Here is a 20,545-nt window from a genome sequence, read left to right as displayed (position 1 = left end):
ACTGTGGTGTTATGTGAAGATAAAGGGAAGCTGCAAGGCTTGGTAGGTGTGTAAGAAACGGAATCTAAAGGTGAATGTAGGGAAGAGTAAAGTTATGGTCTTTGAGAGATGTGAAGTCAGTGAATGTACAGTGAAGTTGGATGAGGAGGAAATGGAAAATGTGAGTGCATTTAAGTACTTGGGTAATGTGATGAGTAAGGATGGAAGTTTAGAGGGTGAGGTGCTTGAAAGGGTGCAACAGGGAAGAAAGGTTGCTGGTTCCTTGAAAACAGTGATAAGAAACAGGGAAGTGAGCAAGGAAGTAAAAATGCTACTACATGACAGTATTGTGATACCAACTCTGACATATGGAAGTGAAGTTTGGACCTTGCTGGAGGGACAGAAGTCAAGAGTGAGAGCAGTGGAAACAAGTTATTTGAGAGGAGCATGTGGAATCACATGGAGAGACTGACTGACAAATAAGGAAGTGAAGGAGCATTGTGATGTTGATGTGGATGTGATAGGAAGCGTTAGGAGAAACACGTTGAGGTGGTTTGGCCATGTGGAGAGGATGGAGAGTGAGAGACTGATGAAGAGAGAGTATGTGAGTGAGGTGGAGGGGGGGAGAGGGAGGGGGAGGCCAAGGATGAGATGGAGGGATGTATTGGAGAGGTATAAGAGAAAGGGGAATGTGAGCTGGGAGCAGGGCAGTCAGATGGCGGGGGACAGGACGACATGGAGGCCATTTGTTTGTGGCCACCCCTTACGGGATCAAGGCATCTGGCAATGGATTGATAGATAGTTTATAATACCGTATACTGTTTTAGGAGTACTGCATAAGGAGGGAGGAAGGAGAGGGGAGAGAGTGATAATACAACAAACATGTCACTCTTTTCTCATCTTTTGTGTTGGTAGTTTCAGTGCCGGACAAAGGACAAATCCATCTGCTCCACTAAAAGCAAATACAAAATTTGAAGCAAAATACCAGAAATGAGTCATAACGCAGGGATTGGTGGACTGATTGGACTGGAAATTGTTTTATTCTTCAGGTTAGAGTATTTTAAAAGTACCTTGCTCTAACATAAACTGAGCCACACTGCACCGTCTTTGCTGTGTTACGGTAACAATCAAACAGACATAAAGATTGGATCATTATAATAATGACAAGCTAGGGGTCAAGGTCACAGGGCTAGGTCAAATGCTGATCCAGCAAAATCATCTTGAACAGTTTTCATTAAATTTTTGGTCATGTGGGTGAAGTAGCTCAAGGATATGAAGGGGTATATGGGGGATGCATATAGTGGTACTAGGAATGCGGAAGGGGAGAAGATACCGAATCTGGGGAGGTAGTGAGCATGATTGTGTGCAGCATGCATTTTTGGAAAAGAGAGAGTTGGTTGATTACATGAGTTGGGGGGAAATAGTAGCCAAATTGACTTTTTCATGGCAGGAGGGCTGATAGGAGTTTAGGAAAGTTATAGGGAGCAAAAATGTGCAGTAACACAGATTACTGATATATTACTTGGTGCTTAACCCCTAAAGTCCGCAAATCTCAAGGCCTGACTGTCACCCCAGCCGCAAAAAGGCATTGATTTTTCAACTTTCACCGAGGTAAAATTTTCTCTTACCCATTTGAAGAGCTTGAATTTACACACCTGAAAATGCCAATGTTAGTCCCATAGGCCTAATGGTTACTGCACAATTGACCGTCAAATATTATAATAGTTACTCATTGTGTCTGAATGAAAACAGGATAATTTTGGCACATACTTATTTTTCACCACATAACCGTACAAAAATCACCCAAATCAATATGAAACGTGTTCAGGCGTGAAACAGTCTGTATGAGTGTGCATAAAAAAAGGGGACAAAAAAAATTACCTTTGCATTCAAGATAACAATATGTTGGTTCACTGCATAAGTAAATCATTCAATAAGACAAATATTTATTCATATGTTGAAATGTATAAATAAAGAAAAAACCATTATGACAATATAAATGAATGAAATAACTGAACAAAAAATAAATTGCTTGTTGTGTAAACATATTAGGTTCTGCATGTAAATAAGACAATAAAATACATGTATGTGTTATATAAAAAGCTAAAAAACCTGTATTGATGTGTGTAAATGGTCAAACGGCAGAAATGATTTTAAAAAAATGGAAGTTGCAGGTACCATACGATGACAAAAGTTTCCCATTGAAAATGATGGAAAATGGGTAAATTATACAAAGAAACTAATACTGTATTCTTTGGCTAATAACCTTACATAAATAACTAATATCAGATGTAATATACATTCCATTGCATAAAACAGGTTGAGGGTAATAGCTTATAAGTCAGTGACGCAGTGGCATGGTGTTTGGCTTGCTTGATTTGAGTGGGAGGTGACAGTCAGACGAGGAACCAATGGGACAGAGGGAGATTATGTGGGTGTCGGGGGACCCTGGGTTGTGGAGGGGGGTGGGGGACCTCAATAGGGAGGGAATGTGCCTGCTACACATCCCCACAATGGTATAGAGGGGGTATGGGAGAGATTTGAGTGGGAGGAGACAGTGAGAGGAGGATCCAATGGGGCAGAGGGAGGTACGGTAATTGTTTCCTGGGGTACAGGAAACCGTTAGGCCTGTCACTCAGTGTAGAGCCAACTGAAGTGTATAGAAAAGTAGTAAAAATGACGGGAAGTATGGGAGGAAGAGGAATAGAGGAGGGCAGACACAGAAAATAATGACAAAGATTAAGGAAGATTTTGGCAGCACTGCATAAAGTGAGTGGATGATGATTGCCACCACCAGCCGCAAACACTGGGGTTGTGTTTAGTAATAGGTAACAAAATAATTTTTTAGTTTTTTTTTTTATCCCAGGGTCTCATTACATTTGGTATGAATAATTACAACTGCATGCAAAATTTGATGAAGATCCCTGTATATTTGGGGGTTGCACACCAGCCTTGAATTTGCACCCCTGGGTGGTGAGCTCAGATCCCTTTCCTGGACCCTCCAGGGGTTTATCTCTTTGAAGGCGTGTGCCACTCCTGGTGCCACTTTCTCAGTGTCACCTGGTTGCTGGCAGAGTCCTCTTCTTGGTGTCTGGGAAGGCCTTCCGGTCCTCTACTTGCAAGAAGAATTGGAGTTGTTCTTTGTCAGTGGTTGCAGTGCAGTTGAATTCCTGTAATAGCACCACTCCGTGCTCATCATGATCATTGACAACTGAAAGGCTGTTGACAAAAGATTTATTTTACCCTTTGGAACGATTCCAAGGTTATCAAGTTTCTGGTTCTTCGTTGAGGAAGTTCATGGGGTTAATGAGTTGAGTGTATGGGCAGCTTGTGGTAGTATGATGGCCCTTTGTTATTGGTGAGCTTCACTTGATCAGTGCTAGCACTCAAACCCGGAGATAAGATGTTCTTTGTGGCCCTCTTTGTATGTTTTAGAGGATGGGCACCATCTGAGGTTCGGGCTTCATCAGCTGATTCTGACTCAGAACTTGTACTACTAGTCAACAGTTTGAATGGGGCCTTCTCCTTTGAAGTGGATGCTTCTTCCCTTGCCTTATCAGCCCTGTTCATTTCAAGAGCAAAACACAGAGCATCCCTGGCATCCATTGTAGCGAGAATTTTGTTGACTGGTCCCAAGCTTCCACAACAGCCTGATTCTCACTGTGCAAGAAGAAACTCCCAGTTTTTGGATATCTTGATCTGTTTTAAGGCATCTTGATGGGCCGCATAGAAGAGAGTCTTCATTTTGAACTGGAAGGCTTGTTCTTTTTGATACTGAGGAGCTGAATGCTGATTTTTCTCTTTTTTTTTTTTTTTCAGGAGCTTGTATGCTGTATAAAATTTCTCATCCTTTTGTGTCATATGACCTCCCCTCATTGTGGGGATCCTAGCATGTGTCTAGAATTTTGAAATCTTGTATGTTTCACCTGCCACTTCATGAATGGCATGCATCTCTGTGATGCAGAAAAGCTCCCAACACATCCCCATTTGATGGGAGATTCACCCCCTTGATGATCCTTTGGGGAGTGGTAAGATAATGTTTTATGCTTGAGCTCGTCATTTTCAGTCACTGTCTGTGGGATAATTAAACAAATAAAAGAAATTCAGCTAGAAATTTCAAAACCATTAGCTATGATATTCAGCTGCATATTGAGTAGTGTGGATGTTCCTGTAGATTAGAAGTTAGCCAATGTTACACTGTTATGCTGTTATAAAGTCAGTGTTATGGATGATGTAAATAGCAGCTTGAGTAGGGTATGCTATCAGATATTAATGTGCTTTCTAATTTGGCAGTTAAATGGTAAATGACAGTCATAAAAAAGTCTATGGTTAATGGTTAAATATTACTTTAAAGCCCCGTCCACACGAGCGGGCAGTGCCCGACGGGCAAACATTGTTACCAAATCACGTTCCAGTTCACATGTTTAGAGGGCAGGTGGCGGGCGTGAGAGTTGATGATGTCTTTAGCAGGGAAACCACGGGCAAACCATCGAAATGCCCCTGCCCTACGTCAACTGGACAATCACTACCTCACCACAGCTCGGTCTGTCGTGTAAACAACACAGGTGTGTCCTGTTGTAGCCAGTGGTCACCAGGGACTGCTCGATATGGAAACACTGATAAAAAAGCAAGGAATATCCACTCGGTGGGCTGTGTCCGTCGGGCACTGCCCGCTCGTGTGGATGGGGCCTTACTGACAAAGATTTTGGAGTAACAATAACTTAACTAACACAGCTTATCTAACACAGTAGTATCTAGCAATTAGTCATTAGGAGAATTTAAAACTATGTTTGATAAAGGCTGTATTTTGTTAGTTAGGTGGCCTAAATGTCATTCACATTGCAGCTGACTCCTCGTAGCCACCTCCAGTACAGCTCAAGGGTGGTGTGCAACCCCTCAGTATACTTCAGTACTGATGAATTTTTTAGAGTTGAGTTTTCTCCAATAGTGTAGTACTTTGCACTAGTGGGAGCATATTATTTACATAAAGATTTAAAGGCTGTCCTAACCAGCACACACACCAGTTAATCCTAATTAGCAGCAAAGTATATTACAGTTTCCTTTATGTTCATGGTTTTGGACAGTGGCTATGTACTAGTACATACTTTAATTTATAAGTGGGCAGTGCAGTGATGAAAAATAGGAGAGCATGTGCTGGTCTGGTTGGGGCACTTCAGTGTTTACATTTCCAGGATTGTCATACACCACTAGTAAGGCATACAAGCCCAAGTGCAAGGCACATACTGTATAATGCTTGATGCCAGTTGAATTGACCCCTGGGTCCAACTGTTTTTCCTTGGCTGTTTGCTTCCCTTTCAAGCAGTGTCTCAGAACTGTAAATTATCTTTGTCAGCATTAAGTGAGCAAAATAAATACCCTGTAAAAGGTTAAGAGAAAGAGAAAAAACTATTGTAAGTGTGGTACCATACACTGTCCCATAGGAGCTAAATTTAACTCAGAGTCAGTGTAATAATCTGTTTCAATTGAACAGGGAAGGAAGTGCAGCAGGTGGAGCATGGGTGGTGCTAAGGGTGCTTTGTAGCCATTGTTTGTTCTGATTGTTTTTAATCCCTAAAGTACTAAGCTCATCGACCGAACTTTTTGCTCAGTTTCTTAAAAGGACGAGCAATGCCGATTGTGTAACATCCACAAAAATCTGGCGGCTTTTGGCTCCACCCCAGCCGTGACGCAGATGGCTTCTAACCAATCAGAACTAAGTGTTGGACACACCAGAGGGGGGACCCAGGCCCGTACCTAGGCGGTGAGGGGTGTACCCCCCACCTCCCTCTAGCCACGTCCCTCTACCCCACTACCTTGTTACTACCCTACCTCCCACTGTTCTTACCACCACCACCACAACCCCTCCCATGCCCTCTTCATGCATCCCCCCTCCCCTCCCATGTGGATCCCCCCCATTTCCCCCCTACCCTCCCTTCATGTCCCTATACTCCACTGGGGCCCTTCCTTTGTGTCTGGTGGTGGTCTCCTCCCATCCCTCCATCCCCATACACCCTCTCCTGGCCTTACCACCTCCCATCACCATCCCCCATCCCTACCCCCACTTCCATCCCCTAGCATGCAGTATCTTTACCTCCTCAGCCTCGAATATTTTGTGTATTTTTTACCCTTTATGGCGTGTGTTTTTGAATCATTACCTGTATTTTATTTGTGTCTTTGCATACAGATATGCACACCACAATTATTGTAGTTGTCATTATTCAAAACCCACACAAAAAAGACATTTTATTTTCCCTAGCTAGATTTGACAGCTCAGAGGGGAGGGGAGGGAAGGGGAGGAGAGAGGAGAGGAGGGAAGGGAAGGGGAGGGGAGGGAGGGGATTGGAGGTATGGGGTGAGGAGGGGAGGGGAGGATAATTTTTACTATTTATCATATTTTTATTGGGGGGTTCATGACCATTTTCCCTAGCTAGATTTGACAGCTCGGCTGGGAGGAGAGGGGGAGGGGAGGTTAGGCGAGGGGAGAGGAGGGGAGGGAAGGGAAGGGGAGGGAGGGGATTGGAGGTATGGGGAGATGAGAGGAGGGGAGGATAATTTTTACTATTTATCATATTTATTGGGGGAGGGGGTTGTCACCATTTTATTTTTTTAAGCACATTACAATGGTTTATAACATCTATACACACCAAAAAAGAATTGGTTTTGGTGATTTTTGTACGTATTTTTGTGAAGAAAACAGGTGGAAGCGGCATATTTTTTTTCTCGCCAGGGCCGTGACGGGTGTATAATTATTATCAACTTTGATGAGCCATAGCTCGGTAACTATTGGGTCTAGGAGGGTGGGGTTTACGTTTTCAGGTGTGTAAATTCAAGCTCTATAAATCGGGCATAAAACTTTTAACCATTGAGAAAGTAGAAAAATAGGCCTGTTTTTGCGTTTTGGGGTAGTCGAAGCTGGAGAATTGCGTACCCTAGGGGTTAATTCAGACATTCTGAACTTAAGTAGTGGTAGGTGGGGGCGCTCACCGTCCACTCACTCGATGTAGTGCTGCTCTCGGTTGTCTGCCATTTTCTTTCCTCCATCCTTTCCTTCCTTCGTCTTCTGTCTTTCTTTACTTCATTGTTTCCTCGTCCTTCTGCCTGCAGGTAACTTTTCACTCTCTCTTTTGTCTTTCCTTCCTTCATTCTTTCCTCTTTTTCTTCCCATGGGTGACTACACTGAGTGACAAACCAAATGGTTTCCTGTACACCAGGAAACCATTTACAGTAAAAGTCCAATTCTTCGGCATCCAATTCCCCGGCAAATCAGACATTTCGGTAGTTTTGAGAAATAGTCCCATTTACGAAAATCTCTGATTGTTTGGCAGATTTTCCGATTTTTTTCATCCCCTCTGCTGCTGGGGACTTCTTCCAGCAGTAGCAGACTCCAATCAACCCCTTCTATTGTACATATGTAAATAAGGAACCTACTATAAGTTTAGGTAAGTGTATGTGAACTTGTAGGCCTACTGTACCATTACATTTATATACAGTATGTTCACTAATTTCTTTATTTTTCATATTCATGTATAGTACTGTATTCATTACAGTATTGTACAGTATCCAACAGTATACAGTACTCTCTCCAAACACATTTGTAATGATATGAGTAGTGATGATAGTGTTCACTGAAACATATAAGGTACCGTACTGAGTGGGTAGGGTTTTTGATAATTCGGCAATTTTGATTTTTCGGCACTTGCCTGGTCCCATAGATGCCGAAAAATCGGACTTCTACTGTACTATGGTGGGTGGTAACCATATAACCAAACTATGGCCCCTGGTGGTTTAGTGGGTAATTGCAGCGCTCCAGTCGGATTGAGCCGGTGCAGGTTTATATCCAAGGGGTGGTTGGGGTTATTGCTCATGTAATGCCACTCAAGGATGAGTGAGGCTGGTTACTCTCATCTTAATGTCATGACCAACATGCTTAGCCCTGGGCTCCTACACTCCTCATGGTGCAAGGTAGGATTGGATGATGGACGGATGATTGAGCCTAAATGCACATTTTCTGTAGCTGCAACAGTGCCACTCATAGATGTTCTATTATAGCTGTCAAGTACAGATACCTGTACTTTGTAAACCAAGAAAAGCCACAAATACTGTAGCTACTCAATGTCTCAGTGATTAGGGTTTCTTTTGTCATTCGTTTTGTTTTTATTGGCTCAAACACGCTTGCATTCGTTGGCCTTGGTCACCTAATGGCAGCTTTCCATGCTGCTCGATCTGTGGTATCGAAGTGTCCTTATTCAGTCCCTTATCCCTGAGGTCACACTCAATAACCTCATGCCAGGGCTTTTTTGGTTTACCTCTTGCAACCGTACCCCCAGTGTTCACACTTCTCACTTTCAGCATCCAGTTATCATCCCCTATCCTCTCCACATGCCCAGACCATCTCAGTCTACCTCTCCTTATTACAGCACCAATGCACTCCAGTCCCATCCTACCTCTCAACTCTTCCATCGTAAACCTAGCCCCCCTCCCCAGGCCTGGCACTCAAGGGCACACTGCACACCCATCCAATCATTGTCATTTCTGTACGTTTGAGCCTGCAAACATCCCCTTCCTTTATTTCTCAGGTCTCCCTACCATACAGCTTTACACTGTCATAGAAAAAGTTAAATTAGGCTTTGAGGAATATCATTTTTTTCATTCATTGCCAGATGCCATGTATCCCAAATGGGGTGGCCAAGGGCTTAGAGTTAACTGTTTTACAGGGAGGGGCACTAATCCTCCACCAACCCCACTTGTCACGTAGGGATGCCAACAGCATCTGGTGTTCCCAGGCGGTCACCCATCCAAGTACTAACCAGACCCAACGTTGCTTAACTTCGCTGATCGGACGGGAAGCGGTGTACTCAACGTGGTGAGGAATATAAGAGGCAATTAATCTGTAGTTATATCAATCCTTGACATGCTAACAGTTACCTTGTGGTACAGGCAGACCCTTCTTTAATGATGCAATTTATTAAGTAAAAACCCATCACTAGGCGGAGTAAATCAGGCATGATTTAACCCTTCTGTGCACAATAAGTTTCGGTAAGCTTTCTGGCGCACGATTTTATTCCACCTGCCTCTCCGCCAGCCCCCCCACGCACTTATAAAAACATGTATTCTCGCCTTATTTTCATCACCCAAACATATACAGTATTGCCATAAAAACTACATCATCTTATTCACCGATGTTTGTTCTAGCTGATAAGAAAAAAAAAATGAACAGAAGTACAGTAACCTCTCAAATAACGCGAGGGTTGGGTTCCTGGAGAGGTTGCGTTAGTTAAAAACGCTTTTTTTAAACATAATTTTCCCATAAGAAACAATGGTAATATTGGGGGTTACATTCCTGGACTCTGGGAAAGTCTACCCATTTGGGGAGTTATGCTACTCAGAACTTAAAAGCAACAATATTAATTTGAAGGAAAATCCACTTAAAAAACAAGAACAGTATATCTAGGGAGAAATAAACAACATTTGAGCCCTAGTTGGGCCGAAGTGTTGTTTACTTCTCCCCAAATACATACCGTACTGTTTTCGTTTTTTACGTGGATTTTCTTTCAATTCTGCATCATTCACGGCATTGTGAAAGTTCCTCAACATTATTAATGGATTAGTAGGTCATAATAACACTACAGTAAAAGCAACATTTTCATTACAGTAAGTAGGTCACAATAACAATACAGTAAAAGCAACATTTTCATTACAGTAAGTAGGTCACAAACAATAACAACACAGCCTCACTTCATCTATGCATCACTCGTCGTCTGCTGCTGTCCCTCCTTACCCTGCTACCCCACCTCCCGCCGCTCCCCACCCTAAATTTGTTGTCCCTCCTTGCTCTGCTGTCCTTCCTCTTCCTCTAACTCCCGTGCTACTGGTGATGAAGATAACTCCCTTAAGTTTTCTGTCTTCTTCATAAAGAACTGCTCTATCTTGGTCTGAGTGGTTTTCTTCTTTCTGTTCTGCAGCATCAAGTTGTAACAATTTAGATCTACCGTCACTTTCCTGGCCAAATTTTGTCCGAAAATGAGCCAAATTGCCCAGAATGGGACCAAACTTCATTTTCGAGTATTTTACTTCAAATAAAACCAGTTTAAGCAACAGACAAATAAAAAATTGTATTTATGCATAAACTGCCACACACAGTCTATCAGCTCGGGACTGTCCAAGGCACGCACGGCTAATTTGAAACATCACGTACGTATAAAGTCGCGTTAAATCGAGAAACCCTTGTTAGTAGTAGTAGTAGTAGTAGTTGTTCCCTAGGCAGTCTGGCCGAACAGCCCTGAGTCCCTTATGAAGGCCATGGCCGAGACCAAGCTTTCCCACAGAGCTCTCAAAGAGTGTATGTTGTGTTGTTGGCGTAGGTGATTGGGTGCAATGCAGTCTTCCATAATGTACCTAATAGTATGGGGTGCTGTGTTGCATCCTGGACAGGCATCAGCGACGAAGTCATCCAGCCTCTTCTGGTAGCTTAAGAGGGCTGGATGGTGCCCACATCTCAGCCTGGCCAGGTGGACCCTGTCCTCACGAGGAAGATAGGATTCAGAAGGGTGGATGTCAGGAGGCCGTGCATGCAGCTGTGTGTTGTCTTTAAGTGACTGAATGGAGCGGCGAGTGATCTGAGTGTGGATATGCTTCTGGAAGCTGGTCTGAGGTGGGCAAGGGGGGAGAGATGACAGTATTTGTGTATGGTATCGTGTGCTGGGTGTTGTTTTGATGTTCCTTGGTGTGGGTGGATGTGCTGCCATGTACTGTAGTGGATGTTGTGGGTTTGTGGAGGTTGCAGCAAGAAACTGGGTGCCTCTCATGTCTAGGTGATCCTTGACTTTGAGGACTTTGGTTTCTTGATGTACTGTAGGTGGTCTGTGGGTGTAGTAGCTGTGCAGGCTGTGATTATTTTTAGGGCCTTGTTTTGTATGGTCTGTAGAGTGTTGTAGTGTGTTTTGGTGAGGTTAGAAGCCCAGGCAGGGCTTGCATAATTCATCACTGAACGTATGTATTGTTTGTATACTGTGGTGGTGGTTTCTTTGTTGTGTCTGAATGTTGTATGGGCAAGTGATCTCAAGGCATTGAGTCTTGGTGTTATTTTATTTTTAATGTTTGTGATGTGTTGTTTAAATGACATTGATGTATTGTATGTTACACCAAGGATTTTGTGTGTGTGTGTGTGTGTGTGTGTGTGTGGTAGGGGAGTGTTGTTTATGGTGAGGTGTGGGATGTGACTGTGTTCTGCTGTCCAGTTTGTGAGAAGAGTCACTGTAGATTTGGCTGGGGCTATTTTGAGCCTGTTTGTGGTGAACCATTCGTGTAGTGTGTTGAGGTAAGGTTGAATGATGTGTGCTGCTGTGTTTGTGTTTTGGTTCGTACATGTAAGTGTTATATCATCTGCATAGGAAGCTATGTGTATCTGTGGTGTGTGGGGTGTGGGTACATCATGCATGTATAGGTTAAAGAGTGTAGGGGACAAAACAGATCCTTGGGGGACGCCGTTTGTGAAGTTTCTGATGTTAGAAGACTGACCGGCAAATGTTACATGTGCACATCTGCCTGCTAAGTAGTTTGCCAGCCATCTTTTTGTGTTATTGTGCATGTTTGTGTTGAGCATTTTGTTTGTGAGGTTGTGGCAGGGGATGGCATCAAAAGCTTTGCTAATGTCTAGTGTGATTAGGATTGTTCTGTGTGGTGGCCTAGCTGAATTCATGCCATCGAAAACTCTCTGTGTAAGGTCTGTAAGAGGGGTGTTTGTGGAGTGTAGTGGCCTAAAGCCATGTTGTGACTTGGCTAGGGGAATGTGAGGTGTGACTAGTTGTAGTACCAGTCATTCAGTGACTTTAGAGGGGGTGCAGAGGGGTGTGATGGGGCGATGTGAGGAGGGTAACGTGGGGTCTTTGTTGGGTTTAGGGATAGTGATGATATTGCCATGCTTCCAGATGTTGGGTATTATGTTAGGTGAGTAGCTGTAGTTTGATATGTTGGTGAGTGCTTGTATGCCTTGTGGTCCTAGGTGTTTAAGGTGAATGTTGCTTATGTTGTCTGGTCCACAGGCAGATGAGTGCTTGAGGTTGTTAATGATGTGCTTCGTCTGGTTGTAAGTGAAAGGTGCGTAGTCTGGGTCTGTGGGTAACTGTCTCTTACGTCGGATGATATGTTGGTCTTCGGGATGGGGGTTTAGATGGCTGACTTGTGAAAAGGGATTGATGAGAGTGTTTGCTTGTTGTTTGTTTGAGGGTATGGTGTCTGTTGTTGTGATGGCAGTGTGTGCTTGTGTGGTGTTGCTGTTGGAAAGTATGATGCTCTTTAGTGTTTTGTAGAGTTTGCTGATGTTTGTTTTGTGGTCAAGTGTTTGGAGGTAATTTTTCCAGTTTAGTGTTTGCTGTTCTGATATTGTTTATTTGAGTGTTGAGTTCATGTATTTGTTGTATGGTGTCTTGTGTATGGGGTGTTGGGGAGTGTCGCAGTGTGTCCCATTGTCTGATGAGGCCTTGAATTTCTGGTGTGAAGTTGGGGTTGTGTCTCTTTCTGTTGCCTCTAGGGATGTGTCTTTTGTCTGCATTTTGTATAATTGTATTGAAAGTGTGCACAGCGGTGTTGATGTTTGTGATGGGTGTACTGTTTAGTGTTTCGAGATGTTGTTCTATTTCAGTTACAAAGGCCTCCCAGTTGGCTCTCTTATAATTAGTGTATGTGTGTTTGTGGCCAGCTGGGGTGATTCTGGTTTTAGTAGTGATGATGATTGGGAGGTGATCAGAACCTAGGGTTTTGACCACTCTCCATGATGTAGTGGGGGCGAGGTTTGGGGAGCAGAAGGTGATGTCTGGAGATGATGGGAGGAAGAGGGCTTGGTGTGGGATATGGGTATGTTGGTCTAGACTGTTTAGTATGAAAAGGTGATCTGTCTGGGATTGTAGTACCAGCCCTCTGTCTGTGTCAGGGTTGTTGACATGCCAGGCCGACGACTTGGCGTTGAAATCACCACCCAGGATGATGTTGGGTATGTTATTGATGTGGTGTATCTGTAGAGAGTAATTGCGTGGTACTGTGGGGGACGATTGGGGGGGAATGTATGTGTTAGCGATTGTTATGTGTGATTTGTTGCCAGTGCGTATTTTAATTGATTGTATTTCTGTTGTAGTGTCACATGGGGGGAGAAGTGACTTTGTGTGTGCACTGGTATCTGAAAAGTTGATGGATTTGTTTACCAGGGTGATGAGTCCACTGCCACCACCATCGGCTCGGTCTTGTCGAATGGTGGTGAAGTTATGAAATGTCGGTGTTTTCTGTGCTCTGTGTAGTTTTGTTTCTTGTAAGATGGCAATGTGTATGTTCTGTTGTTTGATGAATTGTGTGAGTTCATGTTTATTGGTGTTTATGCCATCTATGTTTAACTGAAGGATGTTTATGTTGTGTGTGCAATGTGTGTTGGCTGCTGCAGCACGGGGGGGAGGTGGTGTGGGTGGAGGGGAAGGGGTAGGAGGAGGTTGTGATGGAGGTAAGGGTTGAGGTGGATTAGGATGGGTTGGAATGGGAGGAGTTGGGGGGGCTGGATGGTGTGGGAAGGGTCGGTGGGTTTGGCTGTGGAGGTGTGAAGGAAGTAGGAGTAGTATTGGAAGGGGGGTTGATGGGTGGGGGGAAGGAGCATAAGGAGCAGGTCCAGGTGTTTGTGTAATGTTTTCTGGATGCAAGTGTTGTGCAGGTGTAATGGGTCCAGTTGTCGCAGGAATTGCACTGAACTGGACCCTTTGTCTGTCGGCTCGACGTGATAGGTTTTGAGCATGTTGGACATATATATTTGTTGGTGGGTCCTGGATTGCTCTCAATGTCCCCGGCTAGAAGAAGTCATTGAGAAATGACAATCGGGGAGTCATTTCTCGGTGTAGAAAAAACGGTGTTGTTGTGTGTGTTGTGTTGGGAGATGTGGTACTTGCTCGGGCGATCGAAGCCACTCCTAGGTACTCGAGCCCCGTGAGGGGCCGGGGGGGTTTGCGGTGGTTTGGCCCCCATGCTGTCCTCCTCTTCTCTTCGACGGCCTCTGGGGGGTAGACCCATGACGAAGATGCCACCGCTCCAGGTCCACCCTTGTTAGTTAAACATATCTCCTTAAATATTTGCTCGTGTTAAAACGAAAACGCGTTTTTTTAAAACTCGTGTTAAAATGAAAACGCGTTTTTTTTTAAACTCGTGTTAAAATGAAAATGCGTTTTTTTAAACTTTTGTTAGTTGAGAGGTAACTGTACATTAGGCCGGTGTGAATAAACATTTCGGAACATCAATCTCAATTCCCAACATCATAGTTGAATGTTTTCCGTCATACAAAAAATTGTTATTAGATGTTTAGAAAGAGAATTTCCTCAGCTTTCTAATAAAATTTGTGGCTCTTTGATACGATTTTTAGTTTTCAAGAAAATAGTTAAAAACTATGTCATTTCCTACAGGGAACTGAATATTTGTTCGGGGCGCTCTGGCACAAAAGTATTCTCGCAGAGGTTATGTTTTTATTTATTCATCTTGTGTAGAATTTCATGGGCTTTCTCTTGGTATCCACAGATTTTTCATACGCCTCATACTTTTTGAGTAAATTGCATAAAACTACTGGGTACCCATGCACGTGCTTCACTTTCATCATTTGCGCACAGTAACTGTTATATTCCTGCCTGTGTAACGAATTTTGATCAAAGATGTTACATTGTTATTTCATGTACATACTGTACATGGAATTTTATGCGCTTTATATTAACATGGTTCTTTCAGGAAATCGATACGTTCAATACTTTTCAAGTAAATGAATGAAAAACAACAATATAACTCCTAGCATGCTCTCAGTTTTTCCTGCCTCACCCACACCAACATATTTCACTCGCTAGGTTTATTTTGTTTTCTCAAAGTATACATGTAAAATATCATAAGCTTTTTTACAGTGCTCTTAGAAACTCGACATGACCACTAGTCTTTTTGCAAACTACTGATACTGAATCTGTACTTATTCCCATCTCATATGTGTATATGTAAAAAACAGCACTTACTTGTGTAAAAGTAGAAATAGGTCAATATACAAATCAACAAAATACAGATAACTCACTTCCTCCAGAGGTGTTGAACTGCTGGCAGGACCTTGAGGAGTGTGAAGATGAGGAGTTATGGAGTGTGTGTGTGTGTGTGTGTGTGTGTGTGTGTGTGTGTGCACTATATATTATATTTCACAGTAAACCATATGCAATAATATCACTATCACAATGATTCCATCCCAACCTCCTCTATTATTCGCTTCCCGATTATGGCGTACGTGACGCCTGTTCCCTTCGTGACTATGGCGTACAGTATCTCTATGGCATATGCGACACCTGCTAAGGTAGGTCAGTTATTTCACTAATCCAGGCACTATATGTTTCACACAATATAAGCATTGGCTTCACTATATAGGTAAAATACTCGCATCAGTTGGGGCAGGGTGAAACAGAATGGCAAACCCTGCTGTAGCAAACACAACTCCTGCCTCTAGGCCTAATGGCTTATAATGGCGCCACAATCATTTCACAATATAGTCAAAAACACTATACAATAACGATATTTCAATCGTGGCTTCTGCCTCAGGCAGGATGGGGAAAATAGAGGGGTTTAAAGAGACGACGGATGGAGCGCTACCCTTCGGCCTTGCTGGTGGCGAGATACTGTAGATTACTGAAATGCACTGTCCCATAAGGAGGCCGACAGTGTTGCTAAGTATTTACTTTGGACACTAGACTGGTCTGCGATGACGTATCAAAATTTGACGCAAATTGGCCGAAAACTGAAGTTTTGGCAAATTTTTTTTCTGCTTTGGGACATGATTTGCATTTCTGTGCTTTTGCCAGGAAATTCTCAAAGAACGTGCCTGGGGGGGGGGTTAACATGTAAAGTACAGGGATGCGTTTTTGAGCCTTGGGTTTCCCCCAACCAAGCCCTAAACCCACCCAACTGAGTCCATAAAAAGTTTAAAACCGGTCTAAATGGTCAGACAGTTGTAAAAAAAAGCTGTCCTAAGCCTAATACCTGTACATAACTCTCTAAAACCAACAAATAAAATCTGAAAATCATAATAAATAGGTCAGAAATTATCAAACACTTTTCATCACTTACTTCTTGTAAGTCCATGTCCGGTCCTGGTCGTCATCCTTGCTATACCCCCGAGGCAGTGGGACATGTGGTGCTCCCTAGCACTCACTCCTCCTTCACAAAGCCCTCAAATCCCATTCCCGGGGGAGGGTCAGAGGTGGGGGGAAGCCTGGAGAGGTGGAGTAATGGCAGTGGGAGACTAATGTGCTGGCTCAGGGGTGCGGTGCAATGGCTCAAGGTGGCGATGAAGTGCGATGCCCATTGCAAAATTGGGGGTATGCCAACGATAGGCAGGGTAGGGTGGTATTTCTACCCCCATCACTAATCCAGGGTATCGCATATAGGGGTATTGTAAAGTGGGGTTTGCCTGAATTTAAAATACTGTACAGTAGTATGGTAGTATCTAGAAGAACCTTGTGCTGTAATTACAGGAATGTCTGTAATTTTGAAATTTATTGTGTTGTCAGTTTGTAAATATGGGGCAGAAACTTGGGGTAGGAGTGAAATGTACAGAATGGGCTAATAATCAGGACCTTAAAATTTAACGATTTTTGAACTTTTCTCTGACCTGTTTGTCATATATTGAGGGGAAGGCTGACTTGCAACTTTTCTTCACTTCTGTTATGGTAACTGGATATGAAGGCATAGTCTCACATACACTGTTACTTTTCCTTACAAGTGCTGACACTTGTAAGTAACCCTTTTGTCTATCAGGTAATGTGAGAGAGTTGAGAGTAAGGGTGGTTGTGTCGTGTCTGTTTATGCTCTACATTTGAGCACTGACAGCTGCATGCCTCCTGACACTGCAGGTAATGTGAGAGAGGTGGCGCGGTGAGGGAGGCTGTGTCAGGATGAACGGTGTGGCGGGCGCTCACCAGGACTCGGGTGCGCAGCGCTCCACTGACCGGCAGCACCACAGACCCAAGATGAACGGTGACGCCCCACACCCCTCCAGGGACAAGAAGGCAAAGGTATGTACAGAAACTCAGTGTTTGTGATGCTTGGTGAGGTGCAGTTGGTGTTTTGGGTCTTAATTATCCAGTTTTCTGATGTTGTTCACCAAGATATTGTTTTTCCTTGACTAAGGTTTTCCAGTTTTTGGTGATGGTTAAGCTTTATGAGAGTCAGGTTGTATTCTGGGGTTTAGTTCTCCTTTTCTCTTTGTGATTCGTGGTGAGGTTATGTTGTTTTTTGTGTTCTGTTTTTCTCAAAATGCTATGTCTCTCTTGGTTTTCTGTTTTTTTTTTACCTTTCAAAGGATATGAAAGCATAGGCACAGTCCTTCCTCATAGTAAATGTGCTCACAGTTCACATCTCTCCTAATACACTAAGGGAATTTAAAAAACCTTGTTTATCCCTGGATATGTGTTACATTCTGTAAGACGTACAATTACAGGCATAGTGGGACAAATCCAGTGTTACCGGTACTTCCAACACTGTGAGCCCTCCCCTCCCCCCCCCTCTCTGTTTGCCATGTTAATGCCTTGAACCAAAACATGTCACAGAGCTAAAACAAGCTGCATACTCCAGAGCCACGAAGAGGCATGGTAACAGGACTGTGCTGAGGTGAAATGATGTCCTCACCTTGCCTCAGAAACCCTTCCAGCTTTATAATTGAAATAAGGGACTTACACTACTTTGTGTGGTTAATATTAATCATTATTGTGCATGCACTGTAGGGATCATAATGTAGGAAAAAAGTCCAAAAACTATTTTCATACAGGAGTGCTAGCCAAGAGAGCTATATATTGTGTAAACACAAGGCATACAGACTGCATTTAAGAATATGGGAGGGCTTCTTGTTGCCCACAACAGTGCGTATTACCAGGAAGGACTATTTGCATTAAGCTCATGATTAAGCCCATTTAGATGATGTTTGTTTTGTATGTCTTGGCTCTGCATTTTTTTTTTTTTTTTTTTTTTTTTTTGTAGCTTCTCTCTCCTCACACCTTTCTTTAAAAAAAAAAAAAAAAAAAAAAAAAAGACAGCAAGAAGACAAATTTGTGTAAAGAAGGATTATGTGTAATGTTTGTGCTAAGTAAGGTATGGTTCATTTTCTTCATAAAAGACAAGAAAGCAAGAGTGTTTATGGAAGGCTGTCATGCTGATGGTCAGACAAAGACAGTTGTTTTCCATGTCCCTCATGCTCACATCTTCCCTGGATGTGTTGCTGGAGTCTGTTCTCTATCTTCCCACAATGCAAAACACAAGAGCATAAAAAGAGTGTCGAGTTGAACCCTCATTTATGTGGGACGTGCATGCAGTGACAAAAGAAACAGTCCAAAGATCACCAGCTGCATACAGGGAAATTGTGCGCAAATTGTGCAGGCCCCTGGCAAATCAAACTTATGCACATGGCTGGCTGTGCATCTTCACCTGCTTCCATGGTGATGTAACGGCTGCCTTGATGCTCTCACAATTATTTGTGCATCTTTGTTCCATGACTGGGTTGGGCACGTTTAGTGACTCGTACGGCTCAAGTTGACCTGCACGATTACCTGTGTTTTTTTCTGTGCTGTGGAGTAGTTGCAGTCCCTGTACAATAGTACTGACACTGTGCATTGCCCTGTGTTAAGTGTAGTGTGGTAAAATGGCATCATGTGGGAGCAGCAAGCACAAGCCCTTGTCATTAGTGATGGAAAAGGAAATGTTACACCATTTGGATGATGAGGAGTGTGTGTGTGCCGTTGCTACATCCGAGTTAGTGGCCACAACATTAATGGCTGCAGACCCCTCAGATGTTGACGCCAAGGATTTTGATGGGTTAGAGGCAAGTCCTCAGCCACACATCCTTTCCCTTTATTCACTATACCAGTCATTCTTGTCTGTTAAGTTGAGTTTTTCTCATTTATGCACTGTCTTCCATCAGCTTTACGTCTATGCTCCTAGGAGTCATGTCTGTACTCTAGTTGGGGTCATAGAGAAGTTTATACGGTAATAGGCAAATGAGGAGTCAGAATTGGGGGTTAGTTAACATATAAGCTTTTATAATGGAAAACCATATCTCCCTTGTACTTGGAACCTCCGTGCACAGTACCTCCTACCTTCGTCCTCTTCTTCTTCTGGATGGTTTAGGGTGCTGACCAGCAGTTCACAAGCCTTAAACTCTTGTGTTACAGCTAGAGTGGAGGCTCACATCAGATTCGAGACAATTTACTTGAACTTCTGAGAAAGGTGCTCGTGAGATGGATGGTATTATCACGTAGGTGCTGGACCACTGACCCATCACCCAGATGTGTAGGCACATCAAATGTGAGGACTCCCAGTTGGGCCACAGAGTGGAGGAGGGTTGTATGGAGAGAACAGAACCTGGTGCAGTAGAGTGGTGGAGGGTTGTATGGAGAGAATAGAACCTGGTGCAGCAGAGTAGGAATTGGTCAACTGTTTCCTCGTTTTTGCAGCATCATGGTGCTGTACACGTACGGTCTTCGGTGAAGATGTTTTCAAAGCCCTGTGTCACTGATTCGTAGCCTGGTGAGGGCCATATCCAGTGACCTGTGAGGGTGATAATACAAGTGGGCCTCAATCCCGTACCCAAGCATACCAATATGTGTTTTGGCAAGACCCACCCAGAACTCTTCCTTCTAAGAGACTCCATATGCTCCTTCAAATAGCTGTTGGTCTACCACTGATTCTGAAGCAAGAGATGTGGTATCCTAAGCAGAGAGCACTGACTTTGCTGCCATATCAGATATCTCATTCCCTTTGATGCCAGCATGTGGGGGAATTCATTGGTAATGTATGTGCCAGGATGATGACTGGAAGCCTAGGAGAAGGGACTGAGTGGCAGAGACCAAGACCTATAAATAGAAGACTGATGGGAAAGGAAAAAGTACAGGGAGGAATGGGAACTAATGCACAGCATGATGTCTTAGGTGGGGCAGGGGAGGTGCTGTCTGAAAAATTAGTGTTGGAAAATGGCAAGGAATTCTGCTTTTAAGTGGGCCATGTTGGCCTTCCAGTTGCCAAATCTGGCTCAAATAGGGGTTCTTAAAGTATAATGCTGAGTTGGAGGTGGCAGAGGAATCATGCAAAACATCATTAAAGATGGGGAAAAAACTCATGACTTTGTTGTCTTCATGTGAAATATATCAGGAGCTTTGATATCATCAGCCGAATGGCAACAAGTGGTTGGCGGGCTAGGGATAATAACTGCTGCTAAGTCTGCCTTTGAGGTACAGAAGAGACAGGTGGCACTGGGGAGGGATGAGGGGGGTGAGGAACAGGTCCTGCAGTGCTGTAAGAGCACAGGCATAGAACGGCCGTTGGATGCTGGCCAGGAGAGGGAAAGAGGGTTGATGCCTTTGGCATGGATGAGGGTGTTGGAGGGATGCTTGGCCTTTAGACCAATTGTAGGGTGGTGTTCTGGAGACTGGCTGCTACAGTGTCATTAATGTTATATTGAACTGTTGGGTCTAACTGCAATTGTTTTACAGTTGTCTGCTTTTCTTTGCCAAAGTAAAAATGAAAGTAGAAAAAG

The 20,545-nt window shown here is 43.5% G+C and overlaps 1 pseudogene; it reads right to left on the bottom strand.

Annotated features, from left to right (window-relative positions):
* Positions 1-8,737: 8,737 nt before the first annotated feature.
* LOC145406927 (5S ribosomal RNA) lies at positions 8,738-8,857 on the bottom strand (annotated as a pseudogene).
* Between the last annotated feature and the right edge of the window lie 11,688 nt (positions 8,858-20,545).

Source organism: Coenobita brevimanus, chromosome 71 (genome assembly GCF_032717465.1).
Source record: "Coenobita brevimanus isolate Jiangsu-jjx chromosome 71, ASM3271746v2, whole genome shotgun sequence".
NCBI classification, from domain to species: Eukaryota; Metazoa; Arthropoda; class Malacostraca; order Decapoda; family Coenobitidae; genus Coenobita; species Coenobita brevimanus.
This window is presented reverse-complemented; position numbering and strand designations above follow the sequence as displayed.